Below are 22,306 nucleotides of genomic sequence, written 5' to 3' on the forward strand. Positions count from 1 at the left end.
CTGGTTGTATATAGTGGACACTGAGTCTTCCATACTGGTCAGGGTCCTGGGAGCATGTGTGCAGTACCCAAGTGCCTTTGGTGAGTAGTTCAGCTGCCTCTTGTGTGCTGCTGGCACAGTAGCGTCCATTCTGGCACTTAAGTCAAAGTATCCTAGAGGTCGTCAGTCTGTGTGGTTTGGGCTGGGATGATGACTTCTCTTCCAGCTGCGGCTGGTCCTTTCCATTTGGGGTGGAGCCTATTATGTGATAGCCGGCAGCTGTGAAGTTAGGGGTGACTCGTGTATAATGTGTCTTTTACTGTCCTGCCAGCCAGCTCCCAAATAATGACACAGAGGCTTCTTATTAATGATAAAAGCTCAGCCTTAGCTTAGGTTTGTCTCACTAGGTCTTATAACATAAATTACCTGCTTCTATTAATCAATGTCTTGCCATGTGGCTTTTTCCCTTTCTTTCATTCTGTATGTCCAATTCCCTCCATGTCTTGTTGGCATCTCCTCTGCACCTCAATTTTCTCCTCCTACTTCCTCTCTCTGCCCGGAAGTCCTGCCTATACCACCTGCCTACCTATTGGCCGTTCAGCTTTTTATTAAACCAATCCAGCAATACATCTTCACACAGTGTACAAATATCCCACAACACCTGTGGGTATTTCACAGCTTGCCTTTTTAAAGGTTTTCTTTTCTTGAAATAGATTTAAGCACCTCTTTAATTTGTTTTCTTAAACCACTTTGTCTTTGGAAAAAAAAAACCTACCACCCCCACCTCATACATATGTGTCCTGTAAACCCGACATGTGTTCCCTCCCCCTTTAAAGCTGTTCTTAATAGGGTAACACATATGAGACTTGTTCTCTCCCTCCGTACCCTCCCCATCACATTGTTTTTGGTGTAAGTTTATAAACACTATCTCTCATTCTAGTAATTTCCGAATCTCATAGGATTTACCTAATGAAGCCCAGCGGTGTAACTCTCTCCCAGAAAAGCCCTTCTAGTCTTCAGTGATGTGCTCTCCATCCATCTTTTTCCCTTTACAGTTATTGATGACTCTTCTAACCCCCTCGACCTGTTTCTTTTTCATTTTTCCCTTCATGTGTGGCGATGTATTTTTAACTTGATCTTCTAGACCAGAACTCTACAGACTTCAGAAGCTTTGCCAGATTCATCCCAATACCCGTTTCTATAAATATATTTTTATTATATTATAGCCTTATTTGCATATGTGTCTCCTACAGCTACTCGCATGCTACAGGGACAGGTTTATGCAAGTTCAACAGTGACCGTTTGGCCACAAAATCAAATCTGTTGCCTAACTGGGCCTGAACAGGAGAGTTTGTTAGGCCTTTTCTGCAGCTGACATTTCATTTTTAGGAGTGAATATTATCTTCCAGTTAGGTCAGTGGTTCTCAACCTGTGGGTCTTGATCCCTTTGGGGTTGCACATCAGATGTCCTACATATCAGATGTTTACATTATGATTCATAACAGTTATAAAGTAGTAACAAAATAATTTTATGGTTGGGGGTCACCACAACATGAAGAACTGTATTAAAGAGTCACAGCATCAGGAAGGATGAGAACACTGGCCTAAAGAATGGCAAACTGGAAATAATGTCTGAAAGCAAAGGTGGGCCCCATCCCATGTGCTACAAAGGACAACCCTATGGGAGTTGCTCTCACCATCATTTGGTCTCCTTGTGCTCTGACTGTGTCTGAGTGTGTGGGCAAGTTTACAAGTTTCAGCTTGCTAGTGTGTTCTTGTTCTTTCTAGTCTCACTTGCTTCAATTTTATGTTAGGGGTTCATAGTGATTCCTGTGATTCCCACAATGCTTTATTTTCCCCTAACGTGCTTCGGCATGGAGTCAGCATTATTCTTTGCTGCAGTCAAACATTTCAACCATTGATAACCAGAAGGATAATTTCTTCTATGTGTGGAAAGCAAAAGCAGGTAACTATGCCATTTGAAGACTTTATTCATAAAAAAGAGAAAAGAAATAGTTTGCACTGAGCATCGGATTGTACACCTCTGCTTCTGTTCTATGTCCACACAGCGGTGTCACTGGTATTCAGATGATGCTGTAAGATGCAAGATTTAAATCATATAAAATTACATTAAATGAAAATGTTTTGGGGAGGACCTTGGACTTTCCACAGGGCAGAGAACCCTGACTGCTCCTTGGACTGGAAAGGGAGGGGGAAGGGAGTGGAGGGAGAGGGAGGGAAATGGGAGGTGACAGAAATTTTTAATAATAATAATAAATAAATAAATTTAAAAAATGAAAATGTTTTAAATGTCTACTTAAAAGGTGAAAATTATCAGATAAGATAAAAGGGCAAAACTCAGCTATATTCTTTGAACAAAAGAACTATCTTAAATTTAAAAATTCAGATAGAATAAATGTAAAAGTATTGGAAAATATATATAATATTAACATTAATCAAAGGAAACTTGAAGTGGACATATTAAGTATTAAATGCAAAATAGATGTCAGAACTATCGTTACCTGTTCCAAAGGTCATTCTGTAATAAAAAAGGAAGGTATAATACCAAAATATTATTCATCCAATCATAGGGCTTCAAATAGAAGAACTAAAAGTGGATAAAACCAAAGAGAGAAGTAGATGCATCTACACTGATAGCCAGAGACCTTTTCTTAATATAATATGAACAAGAATATTCCAGATAAAGATGCAGTGGTCAGTCACATGGCCAGAAAGAACCCAAGTATTTGCAGAACCCAGTGGAGCCCAGTGTGTTCGGAGCAGAACAAGTTGGCAGAGCATGGTCTATGGACCATGGAGGTCAGCTGCGTTTAGACTGGGTGAGCCCTTGCGGACTCTTGCTCCCAAAGAACTCAAAGTAGGACTGGGAGCCACAGTGTTTGCTTCGTGCTGTAACTTGATTTAATACTTAGTCCTTAGGTGACTCCTAGAAATTCTGTACAGCCTAAAAGCAGAGACCAGAGCTGACGAGGAGCCCCCACCCCCTGTGAAAGGACTGGCGAGGCCTGGAGATGCAGCATCAGAAAACAGATGATTCTTCTCGTCGCTTTTGTCAAACTTGTTCAGTCAGATCCTCCTTCTGTGTGTCTGAATTATATACGCGATACCTTTTAAGTTTAATTTTTACTTATTTAAGTAGTCTAGACTGAGCTTTAACATGCTTCCATTACTCATTTAAGGAATGTACGCTCTAGCTGACTTCTTATCATGCCCTGTTGTTCTGGCTTCTGCCTTGGGAGTATGCGCCCCCCTGCCACCTCTCTGTGCTGGCATCTCCTTTTCCCAGTGGCAGGAAGCTCTCCTGGATAGGGTCCCTTCCAGGAATCCTATCTTCTGCCACCATCTGTCTTGTTCACTTGGCCCACTAAAACCACTGGAATTGTAGACTGTTCACACTTTCTTTCTTCTGGAACAGCTCCAAGAATCTGTCTTCTCTGTCATTCATGCCCTTAACTCATTTAAAGATTGCTCTACACTCTACAGTGGAGTCTTGTAGTGGTCTGTGAGCTTCTTTCTGCAGCCTCTCTACAGGCCATGGCATGTATTCTCTCACTTGGGAGTTCTTGGGTCCTCACCGAGAGGAACGGGAAGAAGGGCTGAGCCACTTCCCTACTCTAAAGAGAAAGGGGGCAGCGGCATCCCTTACTGAGCTAGCTGTTCTCAGAGGCAGTGCTTAACCATCAGCTCCCCAGCCTTCTCTACACAGTCTAATGGTGGGAGAGAAATCTGAGTAACAGCATACAGTCTCTACATCCTGGAATTGTTTTGTAGGCAATCTCTGTGTCCAGGATCCAGGTTTAGGGTTCAGCCATCAAATCTTCACTCTGTGTGGGAGAGTTTGCACACTGAAATCTAGCTATCCACCACACTTCATTCATTGTATGAATATAACATACGAGACATCTTTTGAAAACTGTGCTGTGGCAAAAGTCTTTTAAGACCTTGTTCAATGAAAAGTGTTTCTCAGAAATCAGCTCATCAGTTAGCATCTGATTTGGAGAGGAGTCAGTCACCTTTGCCGTATAAAGCATTTTAAAAAGTTACATTTTAAAAATTAGCCACCATGTATGGGCATACTTCTGCAATGTTTATATATGTCATTTAAAGACTTGACAAAGTAGATAATAGTAAGAACATCCATAAATGCCAAGTTTGTAGAAATTGAATGTTAGCTAACTTTACCATAGAGTAAATATATCACCAGGCTCTGTATTGATGATTTTCACTGAGATTTGTCTAGTCAATAATTGGGCCTTTTCTCCAAAGTGCCCTGTTTTTTTTTTATTAGAAAAGTGATTAAAACATGAAGAAGTGATTGTTCTTGTGGTGATCGAAGATGGAGAAACAGATTCTGGAGGAACTACTGATCAATACTACCTTTTTGTGGAGAGATCACTTTGTCAAAGCTGTTCAAAATCTATTTGTATCTACTTGCCTTTAAATTTCCAGAAATAAAAGTGACAACATTTACATAAAACCAGTGACTTGAAAAAACCAAATATCAGAATCCATCTTGTTAGAATTCTCGCATGAAAGTACTGGAAGCAGCTTGCAGCCCCTCCTGGGGGCAGTGAATGACTGGACGGTGCAGAATGTCACTTCTACAGAGAGGGAAAGACATCTGGAGGGGAGGCTCCAGCTATGGAGAACCTTTGTGAAGCCCAAGCCTTTTGACATGCATAAGTTAAATGTAAATTAAGAAGTGATATCAACCAAGACACACTGACCACTGGCCAGCAACATCTGGAAGTTAGAAAAACCCTGGGAGGTATTCTTAGTTCTCTACATTCTTCTGTGATAGACCGTTTTGTTTCTAATCTGTCACTAATGGTTCAACAAACAAGTGTCATTGATAGCTGTCAGCCAGACTATCTGTCCCCACCGCTGTAGGTGTGATCTAGTGGCCTCCTCATTCATTTGCCCAATGACGCGCTCTCTCTCAGGCCACCTGTTCCTTTGGAACCACACCTGGACCTGTGAAGTGCCAGCACATGCCTAGAGGGTTTCGGGAATGGCCCTTGTTGGGTCGTCCATCAAGTTGGGAAAAAGACTGCCTGTGTTCTTCTGTATCCCGGGTCCAGCTGAGCCCTCTCCTCCTAACTTGAAGACACCTAGTTGTGGGCCTGGCTCCAGCAGCAGGGCCGACTTGCTGAGACATGCCTGTCTGCACAGGTTTTGTACCTGCGGGACATTGGAGGGTGTGCCCCCACAGGCTGTTAGCAGCTTCTTGGGTTTTGTTTCTTTTCTCTGCAGCTTAGATGAGGGTTTTTAAAGAAAGAAAAATAGCTGGTCTACTTTTTTTTTGCAAATGAAAAATGTATTTTAAAAAATGAGAATGCCGCCTGCCCTCCATCATGTCGCAAGATCAAGGTGAAAAGGAGAACCCCACGCGGGAACTTCACATCTACAAGCTCTGCCTCAGTACCTGTGTTGGGGAGAGGGGGGACAGACTGACCCGGGCAGCCAAGGTGTTGGAGCGGCTCACAGAACAGACACCTGTCTTCTCCAAAGCTAAGTACACCGTCAGGTCCTTCGGCATCAGGAGAAATGAAAAGATTGCTGTTCACTGCCCTGTCCGTGGAGCCAAGGCAGAAGAAATTCTGGAGAAAGGCCTGAAGGTGCGGGAGTATGAGTTGCGGAAAAATAACTTCTCGGATACTGGGAACTTCGACTTTGGGATTCAAGAACACACTGACCTGGGCATCAGATATGACCCAAGCATTGGGATCTACAGCCTGGACTTCTGTGTGGTGCTGGGCAGGCCAGGTTTCAGCATCGCAGACAAAAAGCGCAGGACAGGCTGCACTGGGGCCAAACACAGAATTAGCAAAGAGGAAGCCATGTGCGGTTCCAGCAGAAGTATGATGGGATCATCCTTCCTGGCAAATAAATTTTATCCAAAAGGCCAACAAAATTTTTCTCAGAAAAAAAAAATGAGAATGCCAAGACTTAAAGATGCAGCAGTGAGAAACACAATTGTATTCACTTCTGAACTGTAGCTGGTGACGATTTTGCATCTGTCTGGTGGCCTGTTGAGATGGAAACATTCTGCAAGTGAGAACTGGCATGGAGCTAGTGAAGGTCTGGGAGGGAAAAGGCCAAAAAGCAGAAAATTAAAGTTAGAAGATACAACAAAGGTCTCACAGAGGACACGGGGCATAGAAGAGGTGCTGTGTATTCTTTAGTATCAGAATCCTCCTGAGTAGATTGCCTATAGTCTTCCTGTGTGGATATTAAGTGCCTTTAACATTGTTTAAAAGATGGAATTGGGAGGAGAAAGCAAGTGCCCCTCTTGCTTTGTGCAATAACTGAAATGTGGAAGAATGACCTTGTGTTAGAGACAGAATGCTTCTGCAAATGTGTGGTCTCGTGAGAGCAGAAAGAACAGGCTGATGATGTATATCTTATATCTACTTCTTATATATTTTCACATCTCTGTCAGGTTTGTATAACATATATCTTGCTCAATATTTGTGAGCAACATTAAGTTGGATCGTATTTAATTTGGTGCCTAGGTTATCAAATTGCATATTTGGAGTTGCCTGTACACTGAATTTATTATCTTTGAAGTCCCCTGGATCTCCTCTTGAGGGATCCTACCAAGGAGTCCAGGACAGTTGGACTCAGGGGAGACACTCTGGGAGACCAGAAGTCTGTTCTATAACCACGTGACCCAAGCACCTGCTTTGTACACGTGTGGGAAGCTGAGCCTTTGACTTAGATGCTCCCAGGTGGTTTCACTAGCTAAGAATTCGTTAGTTCACATTGCATTTAACACATGCCAGCACAAGATAACAAGGTAGAGAGGGCAGAGTGACTTGTGGGTCCTGCAGGAGCCACCTGGGAAAGGAGCGGCCAACAACAGATAGATGAATGGGGATACAGACACTGCTCAAGGTGGGATGCTACTTCATCAGAGAACAGGAAACATTTTGTCCTTAAGGAGTTAAGAGCAAAGTAAGATTCTGTCTGATCCTGCACAGAGTTAGCGTCTATGTGATCTCTTACTATACCTTCATGGAACATCGCTAGGTAAATAAAAACCTTTGTTCATTGGATCCTATTTAGGTGAATAAAGGTTTTCAGTCTTTGGTACTCAGATTTGTGTGGAAACTTTTCCCCACGTGCTGCTTTAGATTTTAGTAACTCATAGAAACCTATGTAATCCTTCTCAACTGAAGGACTAATTTACAGGACTTCATTACCCTGCTTCCCTCCCCATCCATTGGAAGTTGTGGTTATTAGGTTGTGTGGTTTATTTATTGACACGGAAATGGTCTCATCAGATCATTGCTAAGAGTGCCAGTTCCTATGAGTAGTAGGCATTTGGTGTTCTATAAAATGACCAAATAGTGGAATTCCTGGTAAAAATTATTAATTTATTCATTACTTTCTGTGAAAGTTTGAGATGTAATTTATCTATCTATACAACCCATCCATTAAAATGCAAACTCTGAGAGTCTTTAGTATATTCCCAGAGTTGTTCAGCCATTGACCACATTCTGTCTTCTCCAAACAGACCATGGGTTCCATTAGCAATCACTACCATCTTCCAGTCTAAGAAAGCCACAAACCTTTTATCTATCATATCTATTATATGAACATGTCATATAATGGACGGATGTAGTGTGTAGCCTTTGATGTTTGGCTTCTTTCACTTAGCATAATGTTTTCAAGATTCCTTGCCGTTGTACTTGTCAGTACTTCATTCCCTGTTGAAGACTCACACTCCTCTCCATGTATGTACCACATCTCATTTCTCTTCCTGCCATTTGGCAGGCATGTGGGATGTTTCCACATTTTGACTGTTCTGAATAATGCTTCCACAACCATTCATGCATAAGCTTCTGTTCATTTCTCCTGGGAGTACATCAGTATTTACCCCTTTGAGGAATTAGACTGCATTGTAAAGCAGCTATACCATGTCTTGGCCAAAAGTAGTTATTCGGTGTCTATTTTAATACAGGGGATGACAACTCTAAGTGCGAGCGAATTCATACTGATTATGCAAGGCATGAATCAAGTTTGTATATCTTGTAACCAGCTTATTCTTTAGTGCTAGGGATGGAGCCTACTCGGAGTAGCTGAATGAAGAGGCGGCAGGAGGAGGTTTGGGATGAGTGGCGCTAAGTCTAAGAAGTAGCAGGATATATTAAAAGAGGAGACTATGTCCTTGCTTGTCACTGTGGTGGCCTCCTTAGGCTTATAGGGAATGGCACCTTGTAGGAGTAGGCGTGGTCTTATTGGAGGAAGTGTTTCACTAGGGGCGGGCTTTGAAGTTTCAGATGCTCAAGCCAGGTCCAGTGTCTCTCTTTTCTGCTGCCTGCTGATCGAGATGTAGAATTCTTGATTCCTTCTCCAGCACTGTGTCTGCCTGCACACTGCCAGGGTTTCTGCCATGACAGTAATAGACTAAATCTCTGAACTGTAAGCCAGTCCCAGTTAAATGTTTTCCTTTATAAGAGTTGATTGTGGTCATGGTGTCTCTTCACAGCAATAGAAACCCTAAGATAATTACAATATCCAGTAAGTAGTTATTGTTGGTTCTAAAGACTAGTTGCATATTTATTTATTTTTAAAGTATTTTAAGTTAGATGCATACTTGTATAAAATGGGTTTCATTGAGGCACTTTTTAAAATGAAAACAATGAAAAAGAGGTTATGAATTTGAAAGAGATATGGGAAGGCTTGGAAGGGGAGGGGAAATGATGTGATTATATTAAGATCTCTAAAATAAAATAATTAATAAAATAATAAAAACAGTCAACATTTTTAGCTATCAGGGGAATCAAATTAAAACTATGCTACACATATAATATATTATACTCTGCTCAGTCTGTATAATGTTACTTATAGGTATGATTTCAGGGCTGACCATATGGTATTAGGTAACCAATTGGTGTGCTCTTCCCCGAGGAAGACTTTTTCTCCCACTCTCTGCATACCTTAGTTGCCTGTATTCTTTGTGTAGGGTTCAGGCCTCATGTTGTTTCCTGTGTTCACGTTAGTGTGTGCAGTGTTGTTGCAGACAGTCATTTTGCTGAGTCTGTATGGGTGTAGCTTCTGACACAGCTGAGAGACACAGTCTCACGGCACCCTGATCACTCTCTGATCCTCTGTTTCTGCCCCTCTTCCCACCGTTTGCTGAGCCTTAGGTGTGGCTTGCTCTTTAGATGTACCCGCTGGGACCCGGCTCCACAACTCTGCATTCTGATTGGCTGTTGTTCTCTAAAAAAACCTCCTCCTGTGGATCATTTTCTAGTGTATTTATTGGCCTTTTATCCTTCTTTTGAAAGTGTTTTCTCAATTCAGCTCCCTATTTGTGTGTTGAAACTTTTTTACTGTTTTCTTTTGTTTTTTGTTTTTTTTTTTTTTCTGGCTTCTTTATATGTTTGAGATATTACCCTCCCGTGAGGTGAATGACTGGTGAAGACTTCATTCTGGACTCTATCCCCTTTCTCTTTCACCTTCTTTGCTGTGCAGCAGCTTATAACGTAATGCAATCCCACTGCTAATTCTTGCTGTTGTGTCCTGATCTTTGGAGGTCTGTCCAGAAAGTTTCTGCTTATGCATATACCCTTCCGGCATTTTCCTGATGTTTCTGCCAGTCAAGGATCGGGACTTTCATTGGGTCTTTGATCCACCCTGGCTTGATTTTCACACAGGTGTGAGAGCTGCAGATCTACTCTCATTCTTCTCCTCGGTTTCTGCAGCACCACCCCCATCCCCTTTCTCTAGAGTTGGGAAATCCCCCCCCCCCATGATTTCAGTCAATAGTCTTTTTTTGGGTGGGGATTGAGGCAGGATTTCTCTGTGTAGCTTTGGCTGTTCTGGAGCTCGCTCTGTAGACCAGGCTAGCCTTGAACTCAGAGATCCATCTGCCTCTGCCTCCTGAGTGCTAGAATTAAAGGCGTGCGCCACCACCACCCAGCTGCCCCATGGATCTCATGTTTGGTCTCTTGATCATGCCCCAGAGTTCCTGGATGTTGGGATCATGCTTACTTACTTACTTTTCTTCTTTGATTGCAGTGTTGCCTCCAGCTAGCTACATGGCTCCCAACTTAGCTGAATTCAGTGTGCTTTTCTCTTCTCATGACCATTTCCCAACTATGTCCGTCTTCCTTTGCCTGTCTGTTGCTTCTCCCTGTCTTTTCGACCAAGCAAGAACTGGTATAGCAAAGGCACTTCTTATCCTGCATAGCTCTGTCTCTTCCAGCCTCTGAGTGTCAAAATTAAACTCCAATGCGTTCTATCAACTACCTTGCTGAGAAGGCATTGTCTGGCTTGCTTGCTCCTGAAGTCACTGAGAAGCTGGAAAGTGCTACCTGCTGTTAATCTGTTCTCTTCATACACTTAGTTCAGAAGTAGTCAAGTTTTTTTCAGGTCGTATTTCCAGGGGCCAACAATGCTCAGTCTTATCAAAGAGGCACAGGAGTCTGCAAGGTTTGTTACATAAGCAAAATAACACTTTACCCAGGTGAACCATGGCCGTGGTCCAAAGTGGACTCCTGGGCCTTTTCCGTGACAGGTAATCCAGTCAGAACTTGAACACCCTCACTACTGTTGTGACATCTATTGATATCTAAGTACATCTCTCTTCAGGTCAGTTGACTCTCTGGTTTTGCAAATGTTCTGCTTTAGTTCTTTGTTATGTTGGTAGAGACTGGCTGGTTATGTTCTTGGAGATGTCTTATCTTCCATCCTGCTACTGAGGCAGCAGGCTGTTTCACCATCAACCAACTCTCTGTGCTTCTGTGGATTGGCTGGTTGTAGTGACGAGCTGCGGGCGGCTTCCCACTGCCCAGCTCCTGGCTGCCAGCTAGCTTTACCCAAAATAACAACACACAAACTGTATTCTTTTAAACACTGCCTGACCCATTAGTTTCAGCCTCTTAATCACATCTTGACTAACCCATATCTAACAATCTGTGTAACACCACGAGTGGTATCTTACCGGGAAAGATTCAGCATGTCTGACCTGGTGGCTGGCTCCATCGCATCTGTCTTTCTGAGGAGAGGCATGGCGGTCTGCCCCAGAGAGCAGAGGCATGGCGATTTATCTCACTTAGGAGAGGCATGGCATCTGACTGAGCCATCTACCTCACTTCCTTCTTCCTGTTCTGTCTACTCCACCCACCTAAGGACTGGCCAAGGCAGTTTCTTTATTAATTAACCAATGAAATCATCAGATAGATAGAAGACACACCTACATCAGCTGGTCTTCTCTGAGTCTGGAAACCAAGACACAGGAGGAGTTGGTGATGCTGGTCAACAGATGCCTACTAGATGCCAGTACTCACGAACGTATCCTACACTGGATGGGCTGGCGTATTGTTTATCTACTGGCAAAATCTGTATCTAAATGCATATTTTTCTAACTTTCTGCCAGAAAGCTCAGAAATTAATTTATTTTTGTTCAACTTGTGTTATCCATCAACATCTTGATGAAAAAAATTCTATACTCTTTTCATTATATTTTTTAATTGTCTCAATTTTAAGGCTTTTAAAGACATTGTTAGCAACAATATATAGACAGAGTTTTCTTTTAAGTATTATTTGGAAAGTTGAAGTTTAAATAATTTCCAAATCTCCCTTCCCTAAAATATAGCTATTATTTCTCTTAAGAATTGTAAGTTTCTGGCCTTCCTGAGGTCTCTCCCCCATGCCTCCCTACCATCTGGGTCATCCTTTGTCATGCTAAGGAGGTATGTGGGTTTGTTTTTATTGTTGTTATTTCAAATTTTATTTAGAAAATACAAAATGCTTGATAATAGTCCTTTAACCTCCATATTGGAATGTATGCAGGGGTTGCCTCAAGTCTTCACTGTGGGCTCTTCTGATTCAGACTGTCCTTGGGTAGAGTGTAGGAGCTGAATGGTCTCCTTAACCCCTCCACCCCTCCTTTTCTGGGGATTGGGTGGGAATGTGTCTCACCACTATGAAGAAGTATTGGGTCCTGCATCCTTTAGGAGAGCTCAGCCCAAATCTGCTTGATGCCACCACCCAGGAAGCAAAGGCCAGTGCCCTAAATGTGACAGGATTGGCCTGGCAGGTCCTAGCACCCACAGGTATCCTGCTGTGGATCAGTATCCTCTCTGGGGTGGGAAGACAGCAGCACAGCGCGTTCCGTCATTGCGTGTGCACTCTGCATTTGAGAATTAACCTCCTTGCCAGCTTTTATGTGTAAGTTTGTAGCTCCGGTGCTCGTAATTGGTCATTTGTAATCCCAGAACCCACACTGTGGTGCTTCGCAGTTGCTTGTGGGCACAGGTGGAGCGGGGAAACATTTTTGAGTCATCTCAGGCAAATGTTCCCAGCTGAGGTTTCTTGTTTCAGCTCTCCTACCGAAAGGAACTGTCCTTTTCTCAGTCTATTTAGTGCCATTTCCCCTGCCTCTATATTCCTTGTTGCTGACATCATGTCTAAAATAGGCCCAAACTCAGGGCTAAAATACCATCTTCCCTTTTATGTGCAAGGACATGACAGGCCTTGGGAGAAAATACCACTACTGGATATCTCTGCAAGAGCAGCCTTGAGTACTGTTGGCTTTGAGTTCAGTCTTAATAAATCAGCAGTATTCGATGAGTCCTTTAAACAAAAGCAAGCATGGAATAGTATTAACATATTGATCATCACATGCAACCAGAGGCTTGCAAGAACAGACTCCTGTAATGTCCCAAGGAGCAAGGACTCAGTATTTATTAATTCAGGTTTTGAAGTAACTTTGATGTAAAGATAAGCCCTCGGCCAATTCAATGTGTAAATACACACATTGTTCTGTAAGGAGATCTCTTCAAGGAATCAACTCACTGCTTCCGTGTTTCAGAAATATCTTACTTGAATCTAACTAAACAGTTTCTCAGGCACCATGTGGAAATCACATTGGCTTTCTTAAGACATTGGCCTCACCTGACCTCTTACCTGACCTTATGATGTCACCAAATCCAACCACCTTGAATAATGAGGATTGACAGTGCCTCTTTCTTGCCCTTATAACTTCCTCATGTTTGCAGGAACATGGCCACCGGGATAAAGCATGGGGCTTTTGAATTCCTTGGATCTGTATCGTCTGGAGACTTTCACTTGGCAAATGATGGTTGTTATGTAGTGTTGAGTTGAGCTTTGAGCTTTTGAAAAGACGCAACCAAACAACAACAACTGTTCTCTCCACAGTTTTTGTTCTCAACTTCACAATTAAAGAGCTTGCCATGAGATTCTGAAAGCTGGCAATGTCTGATCATTCTGAGTCGTTTAAGCCCACCGGGTACATCTCCCCTCATTCAGATTTATTTGCTGATCTGTTGAGTGAATCATTCACTGCTTCCCACTCAGAGGTTCAGTACACTAATAAAAATAGCAAGAAAATAGCAGCAGACTGCCTACAGATACCTGTGCTGGCATCCACAGACAGGAGCAGCCCCCAGGGTTACTCAGAGAAGCCACCCCTCACAGGGAAAGGTCGTGAACGCAGTCTCATGGCTGCCAGGGTGCGGAGAATCAGTGATGACTGTGGGCCCGGCCTGAAGCGAGGCACATCTACCACCACTCTAGGGCTGAGGGAATGTTGTGGAAGAGAAGGGCAGAAAGCACATAAGAGCTACGAGATGGGGAGGAGGGCTTTGGAACACCATGCTCTGCACTAAACACAAGTACAGCTGTCATTAACTCGCATCAACTGTAGTGACTGAGCTGAGCCCATACAGGACTGGCTCTCTCAACAGTCTTAGTCAGGAAAGGGGAGGGGATTATGGGACCGCACCCTTTACCTCTGAACTGTAGGCCATTGGTAGATTCTGTGACAGGGGAACTACGATCATTGATTCTTACAAACTTTGAAGCCACCAGGCCCCAACAGATAGCTCTAAACCTATGGTCACACAGATAACCCTGGTCATCTCAGTGGGTCACAAAGATCTATGAGATTTTTGAAGAGATGGGTTGAGAATTATCACTATGTATGACCTACATATATGAAATGTAAGAAAAAAATTCATTTAGAAATCATAAGGAAAGTAGGAATTTCCTGTCTCATATCTGAGTTCGTGTCCCCTCCCTATACTGGAAGGGGCAGTGGTGGGCACGCCCACTCTCGCTTCACTCCCAGACTGGGATCCCAATCTGTATTTGTCTCTCACAAATCTCACCAGTCATCACGCTAACCCAGTCCCCAGACAATGCTTGTAAGCATATCCACTTTCTGAAAGCTCCTTATGCTGTTAGAGGATTACCAAGAGATCACTCACCAGAGCAGGCAGAAGGAAGAGTTCAGGTGGAGCCAGTGTCGGCGATTGGGAAACTGTTTGGTCAGAGATTAGAATTAGATGTTTCCTGACACACATGGATGGACAGATTCCTGGAAGAGATTTTCTTACAGAACAGTACATGTTTGTGTGTTGAATTAGCACAGGGACTGTCTTTATTCACCAGGTTACAAAAGCACCCCAGTGGAGGGGTGGCTCGTTAGGCGTGGGAAGCTAGCTTGGCAAAGGATTGGCAGCTGCCACTGTCATTCAATAACTTCATTTGCTTTTGTATTTGTACCATGTCACCCTTAACCTTCTCTCCCACCTCCTCATGATGCCCTAAGCCCTGAGTCCCTGCCTCCCAGGAGAGTGGAAGCCCCGAGTCCCTACCTCTCAGGAGAGTGGATATCACAATAATACTTGGATGATGAATCCTAGGACTTTTGGATTTCATTGTTTTTTAAACTTTTTAATTTGTTTTATTATTTTTAATTCTTTAATTGAGCTATATATTTTCCTTCACTTTCCTCCCTTTCTCTCCCTCCCCTTCTACCCTCTTCCCATGTAGATTAGATCTATGTATGTCTCTCTTAGGGTCCTCTTTGTTGTCTATGTTCTCTGGGATTGTGAATTGTAGGCTGTTTTTTCTTTGCTTTATGTCTAAAAGCCACTTATGAGTGAATACATATGATATTTGTCTTTCTTGGTCTGAGTTACCTCACTCGTTAAGATGTTTTCTAGATCCATCCATTTGCCTGCAAATTTCAAGATGTCGTGTTTTTTTCTGCTGTGTAGTACTCCATTGTGTAAATGTACCACATTTTCCTTATCCATTCTTCGGTCGAGGGGCATTTAGGTTGTTTCAACATTCTGGCTATGGCAAGCAATGCTGCTATGAACATAGTTGAGCACATATCCTTGTGGTACGCTTGAGCATCCTTTGGGTATATTCCCAAAAGTGGTACTGCTGGGACTTGAGGAAGGTTATTTCCTAATTTTCTGAGAAATTACCATACTGAAATCCAAAGCGACTGTACCAGTTTGCACTCCCACCAGCAATGGAGGAGTGTTCCTTTTCCCTACATCCTCTCCAGCATAAGTTGTCATCAGTGTTTTTGATCTTGGCCATTCTTACAGGTATAAGATGGAATCTCAGAGTTATTTTGATTTGCATTTCTCTGATGGCTAAGGATGTTGAGCATTTCCTTAAGCGTCTTTCGGCGATTTTAGATTCCTCTGTTGAGAATTCTCTGTTTAGATCTATACCCCATTTTTTATTGGATTATTTGTTCTTTTGATGACCAATTTCTTGCGTTTTTTGTATATTTTGGAGATCAGCCCTCTGTATGATGTGGGGTCGGTGAAGATCTTTTTCCATTCTGTAGGGTGCCATTTTGTCCTGTTGACTGTGTCCTTTGTTTTACAGAAGCTTCTCAATTTCTGGAGGTCCTATTTATTAATTGTTTCTCCCAGTGTCTTTACGACTGGGGTTATATTTAGGAAGTGGTCTCCTGTACCAATGCGTTTGAGTGTACTTCCCACTTTTTCTTCTATGAGATTCAGTGTGGTTGGTTTTATGTTGAGGTCTTTGATCCATTTGGACTTGAGTTTTGTACAGGACGATAGATATGGATATTTTCATTCTTCTACATGTTGATATCCAGTTATGCCAGCACCATTTGCTGAATATGCTTTTTTTTCCATTTTATATTTTTTGCTTGTTTGTTAAAAATCAGGTGTTTGTAGGTGTGTGGATTGATATCTGGGTCTTTTACTCAGTTCCAGTGATCCTCCTGTCTGTTTTTTATGCCAATACCAGGCTGTTTTCAGTATTGTAGTTCTGTAGTAGAGTATAAAGTCAGGGATTGTGATGCCTCCAGAAGTTCCTTTATTGTACAGGATTGTTTTGGCTATCCTGGGTTTTTTGTTTTTCCATATGAAGTTCAAGGTCTGTGAAGAATTTTGCTGGGATTTTGATGGGTATTGCATTGAATCTGTAGATTGCTTTTGGTAAGATTGCCATTGTTACTATGTTAATTCTATCTACCCAAGAGCATGGGAGATCTTTCCATTTTCTGGTGTCTTCTTCAAATTTTTTCTTCAAAGATTTAAAGTTCTTGTCATGCAAGTCTTCCACTTGTTTGGTTAGAGTTACTCCATGATATTTTATGTTATTTGTGGCTATTGTGAAGGGTGATGTTTCTCTAATTTCTTTCTCAGTCCATTTATCATCTGTGTACAGGAGGGCTACTGATTTTTTTTTTCAGGTTAATCTTGTATCCTGCTACATTACTGAAAGTGTTTATGAGTTGCAGAAGTTCCTTCGTAGATTTTTTGGGGGGTAGCTTATATAAACTATCATATCATCAGCAAATAGTGAGAGTTTGACTTCTTCTTTTCTGGTTTGGATTTCATTCTTAATTGACCTTCCTGATCGATGATGTTCCCAGGGAACATATGTGTACAGAAGATTATAAATTCTTCTGGCTTCTAATAGAATTGGATCATGCTCTAGCTATGCTAGGAGTCAATCAGAGGCACGCCTTCTCTCCAAGTCTTGCCTCGGTGGTGGGATCCTTACCTAAGCTTTCTCTGGAAGCCTCTCCAGCTGCTGGCCAACTTTATCTTACCAGAGAGAGGGAGTTAGGCAGGACTGAAAGTATCACTCATCCCAGGGTAGATCATAGACTCACCATTACCATTTGCCCAGGAATTAAGTCAGCCCTGGGGGATGGCCCTGTTAGCAGAATCCATGAAGTGGTGGAATCATGGGCACCATGATGAACCTCCTACTAAAGGAGACTGTGCTGCAAGGAGATGTACTGTCACTCATTTAAATGGCCAGGCCCTGCCCTTGTTCTGCCATAGTCCAAGTCATTCTGGGTAACAAACTATCAATGTCAAAATCAAAGAAAATGGCAGGCTATCAGAGACCATAAGTTTCTGCTCTAAGGTCAATGATGGTTTGTTGGGCACATGGTTTCAATTCATTGCTGTAGTTGGCATTCCCAGATGATAATGGTTTATGGACTTGAAGGTAGGGCCATCTAGGGACAGCAAAGATAAGAATCTTTCACACTTGGAAGTCCCATTCTGAGATGAAGGAGGCAGTGACTGAGGTCAAGAAGAGAGTTCATTCTTTAGAAAGAGGAAAAGAAATAGTTTTTGAAGGTAGAAAAGAATACTATTTAGGGAATATTACCAAATATGGAAGCACTTACCTGGTCCAGACCTGGGAGCAGGTGAGAAGGAATGAAGTTAAGAATGGGCAGAGGGAAGGGAAAAACAGAACTATCTCTGCTTGCACACGCCCAAGGGTGTCCACTATCCCTAGTGACAGCCATCCTGTCCAAAAGGCTGACCAGACACAAGATTATCCTGTAAGGACATTTTTATAGTGACCACTTCACATTCTGAGGGCAGGAAACCAGGATTTAGTGTACGTTATTCAGGTGGAGTATGGAAGGGGTTCCTAGACCGTGCTCCTGGCAGAGTCTGTTGCTGTAGGCCTTCCTACTAAGGGGTGGTCCTCAGACCACCCTGTACCGCCTGGGAGCCTGTTAGGTAAGTACTCTGCCACTGAGCATCACTTGGTAATGCTCCACCTCCAGTCTTTGGAAACCTATTAGAAATGTTGACTGGAGCGATGGCTCAGAGGTCAAGAGCACTGGCTGCTTTTCTAGAGGTCCTGAGTTCAATTCCCAGCAACCACATGGTGGCTCACAGCCATCTGTAATGAGATCTGGTGCCCTCTTCTGCCCTATAGGCATACATGCAGGTAGAATGTTGTGTACACAATAAATAAATAAATAAATAAATAAGAAGAAAAGAAAAGAAACATTGGCTCTTGGCTCCTCCCTCAGATCAACTGAGATAGGCCTTTTGACAGGAACTCCAAGAGACCAAGAGATAGGTGCACTGGTGACTGACTCAGAACCCTTGGTTCTCAGGATGTCAGGGTGAAGACAGGAAGCAGAATGAAGGTGGAGGCTCGAGGGGGAAGTATAACTACACTTAGAAATAGGATGGCTGTGTCCCAAGAAAGCTCTGTAAGGTGACACAGCTCATGGCTAACCAAGGTGATGGCCGCAGGTAAGGGCTGGATTCCCAAGTAATCTCAGTGTACTCTGGCTTTCCTAATTGTCTCAGCCACTCGTTGTTCTGAATGTCAAACCACAGCTCACCGACCTGTCTTCGCAGGGTTACAGGCCTCGAACGGGCCCTGTTTTATAATCTGTGCTTCCTTCTCTGTTAAACCTAATCTTTCAAATAGCTGAAAAGCCATCCACAGTCTGGTTTGGGGCCTCCTTCCCTGTGCACTTCCATCTCCCATTGTGTTGTGAGGTCGTGACAAGTACATGGCCTTTGCAGAACCTGGTGCCTGTCACATGGTGGTAAGCGTCCAATGGGCATCAGCTTCTCTCATCCCCTAGAAGTGGAACACAACCAAGAGGGAGCGGCGTAGTCCAACAAGGGTACCAGGAAATCAGGTGGAATGGCTGTCCAAGCTTCTCCTGTTGAGAAGGAGAATCATGTGTCTTTCCTGTACTTGCACATGCCTAAGGTGTAAACCACGTTGTCTTGATATGTATAACACAGGATGGTTTGGAATGACTGTGCTCTGGTCAGTCATCCAAAATAGGAGACCGATGGCTATTTAAGCAGCGCATCCCAAGTCATTCTGCTGTTAGGAAAGCTTTGTGTTTGCCGTGACTGATTACACAAAGCCTGTTGGCGCTAGTCTGGGAGGCTGCCTGACTTCGTGCAGTGTGGAAGCCCTTGTGTTGAATGTACTGCACCGTGAGCCCAATTACGTGTGTTTCAGAGACTCTGGAGCCTAATTTGACCAATTTTAATAGTTATTTTATAGCTTTGAGTCTTTGCTCCTATCCTGTTAATTCCATCTGCAATTTTGTTCAAATCAATTTCTTAAATAGGCATGTAATAGCTTATTATGTTATTCTTCCTACGGGAAAATATGATCAAGTTTATTAATTTAGTCTTTCTAAAGTTCACCAAATATCTGTTACCTGGGAAGAAAGGGGATGAATGCTTTTAAGGGTGCAGTCCTGAACCAGGAATTACTTTTGCCCCTTAGGAATCTGGCAGCCTAGGAGGGGAGATGTCCCAGGTAAAGATGACGATAAATCTAAGAGCATAGTGTGTGCTCTGTGAGCTGCAGGGTAGAATGAGGGTTGAATGGTTTAGTGTGGTTTTGACAGGAAGGGCAAAAAGCATACTAGGGGGACAGAAGAATTTATAAGAATAAACTCTATTTTCACGCGCACGTTGAGAAGGATGGGTGGCATCACCAGGTGGTTCCATATTCCCAGGAAAATTCCAGTTCCTACAAGAAGAAAGAACATGCCGATGTTTAAGTACACATGGATTGCCTCTTTGAGCACCTCCAAAGCCCCATGAGGTGGGAAGTTCCTTATGATCATTTTATAGGTAGATAAAGCAAGGTTCTGCTTAAGGTCATGGTGGGCCTGGCGTTGCCGACTGGTCTACCTCCAAGCTCGTGTTTCCATCTCTTCAGAAGGCTGACATGCATACATTCCACAGATGTGTGTCAGGTATCTGAAACATCTCAGGATGTGGGGGACTCTGACGTGTTACATAGTTTCTGTGGCAATACAGCAAGCTGTGCCCTGTCCCCTGCTAAGTGCGCAGGCACATGGCAGCACAGAGGGCACTTGTAGTCTTCTGGGGCATGGTGGCTTGCTGTTACTTACAAATTGAGGGGGTTAATGTGCCCTATTGATCTCAACAAATGGCTTCATTGATTATCCTGAGTAATTAGAAATGACACAGCTAAAAGAATTCACGGATGGAAAACCAGAGGGGTTTAGATGCTAATGCCAGACATCTACAGCTAAAATCTTTTATTAAATTATCAGGTTTAGTAGATGTAGACCCAAGCTCCCCAAAGTAAACAATACCTAAGCCACTGTCATGTACTGTGATATGAGAGAGAGAGAGAGAGAGAGAGAGAGAGAGAGAGAGAGAGAGGCAGTTTTGTGATCTATTGGCCTGCTTAAATAATTTTAAAATATGGAGGAAATCAAGACCAGTGTAACACCCCATCACACATGGGGCATCTCTATAGTGTGTGGTCAGCCCTCTAAAGTAACATTCATGCTGATAGTCTTCATTTTCTTTCTTTTTCTGTTTGTAGCAATAGTGACAATTTTATGTCATTTTTCATTTTTTTAATGTCCAATATCTTGGTCATATTAATTTATCTTTGGCTTTTAAGAGAATGGCATTTCATCATGCCCATGGGGGTATAGATCCCAGAGAGCTGACAGCTGGTGTAGGTGAGGCTGTACTGTGGGCCTTGGGCTCGGCTTCAAGGGCAGCGCTCTGTAGTAAGCGAGCCTGTGTGAAGAAGAGAAACATCTTGTGACTCGGCTCCAATACTACTAAAGACTCAAGAAGCTGTGGATTGGTTCTTAATACTTTCATTGCTATTCTGCTCCCCCTACTTGTTCTGTGAACTTGTGAAGATCCACCCACAGTTGGAGTCAGGCTTGACAAGTCGTGAGAAACTGTGAGGATTGCAGTTCTTCATAGCCCGAGTGCAAAGCACTTCCACAATGTTTCTTAAAATGCTGAGTTTCACTTACGCATCCCAACAAGGAAAAAATAACTCCGAGAGACCAGAAAGCTCGCTGGAAACGATGAACCTGTCCCATGAACACACCAAAGGATGCTTGAAAACGACTTTAAAAATGCTTTTAAAACATCCAGAGTTGGATAGACTGTTAATGCATATACCATTATTCTTTGAATGGAAACAAGTGGTTACATTATACATTAGTTATCCTTTGTGCTAAATTAATCACATAAAGAGTGTGTTTATGAATGGACGGCTGGAGAGATGGCCCAGGGGTTACGAGTGTGCACTGCTCTTGCAGAGGACCTGAGTTTGGTCTCCAGCATCCATGCCTGTGTGCTACATCTGCCTATAACTCCAGCTCCAGGGAGAGCCTAATCCTCTTCTGGCCTCTGTGGACACTAGCACACACACACACACACACACACACACACACACACACACACACACACACGTGCTCACACTTAAAAATAAAATGAATCTTGTAAAAATGTCAGGTTTAAAAATATGTAAATGAGATGACTCCCATGAGGTGACTCCAGGGATTGGCACTGTCATCCGTGTCGTTCACTTGAGGAGCTCAGTAGACTTTGTAAAGTTATCTAAACGTTGTCTCTAGGATACGACATCTCATCTTAATGCTGTCTCCAGGGTATGACATCTCTTTGTGCCTTTCTCCTCTTAGCATTTCGAGTGCAATCCTACAGTAGTCTCTTTTCTTGTCCTTTAACACAGGCCGAGTCTTTACTAACTCCACTGAGCTGCTGACACCTTACCCCGTGTCGGGGGACACAAGCGCCATTTACTTTAGGTCTTAGACCTCAGGCCTTCACCCCCAACCTTCCCAGGGATGCCTTATCCAAAGTGACTTTCCCCTCTGCCGTCTGACATTTTATCTGAGTCATTGTCTATGAACTTACCACAGCCTGTAGTTATCATGTTTGCCCCTTCCTGAAGGAAGGACAGATAGGATGCATGTCTGTCAGATGAGAATAGGCCTTCGCTGAACATTCTCCTGCTTTCTCGTATCCTTCCATTCACCCACACAACAGGACCAGTTACACACTGGGTGTCTTCTGTGCACACGTCACTGTAAGGGACATTGCTCACTCAAAGTAACCTTCGTGAAACTGTCAGGTGGTTAGTGCTTAGACCTCAGACACCTCATTTTACCTGAAAGTCAATATTGGTGGAGGGGCTGGACAGATGGCTTAGTTGTTAAGAGTGCTTCCTGATCTTCCAGAGGACCTGAGTTTGGTCCCCAGCACTCATCTTGGGTTGTTCAGAGTTCCAGAGGATCTGACTCCCTCTTCTGGTCTACAGGCACCTGCATACATGTGGCATACCTCACACACACATACACACACACAAAATAAAAAATATATATTGGATATAGGTAAGATATAAGTATAGAATAATAAAATGTTAAAGAATCCTCCTTGGA

The 22,306-nt window shown here is 43.0% G+C and overlaps 1 protein-coding gene and 1 pseudogene across 2 annotated transcripts in view; both read left to right on the forward strand.

The window, feature by feature from the left end:
• Pde8b (phosphodiesterase 8B) overlaps positions 1-22,306 on the forward strand; it is a 216,259-nt gene that overhangs the window by 69,167 nt on the left and 124,786 nt on the right. The window lies entirely within an intron of this gene.
• On the forward strand, positions 5,355-5,890 carry LOC119809178 (annotated as a pseudogene).

This window comes from Arvicola amphibius, chromosome 3, assembly GCF_903992535.2.
Source record: "Arvicola amphibius chromosome 3, mArvAmp1.2, whole genome shotgun sequence".
NCBI lineage: Eukaryota > Metazoa > Chordata > Mammalia > Rodentia > Cricetidae > Arvicola > Arvicola amphibius.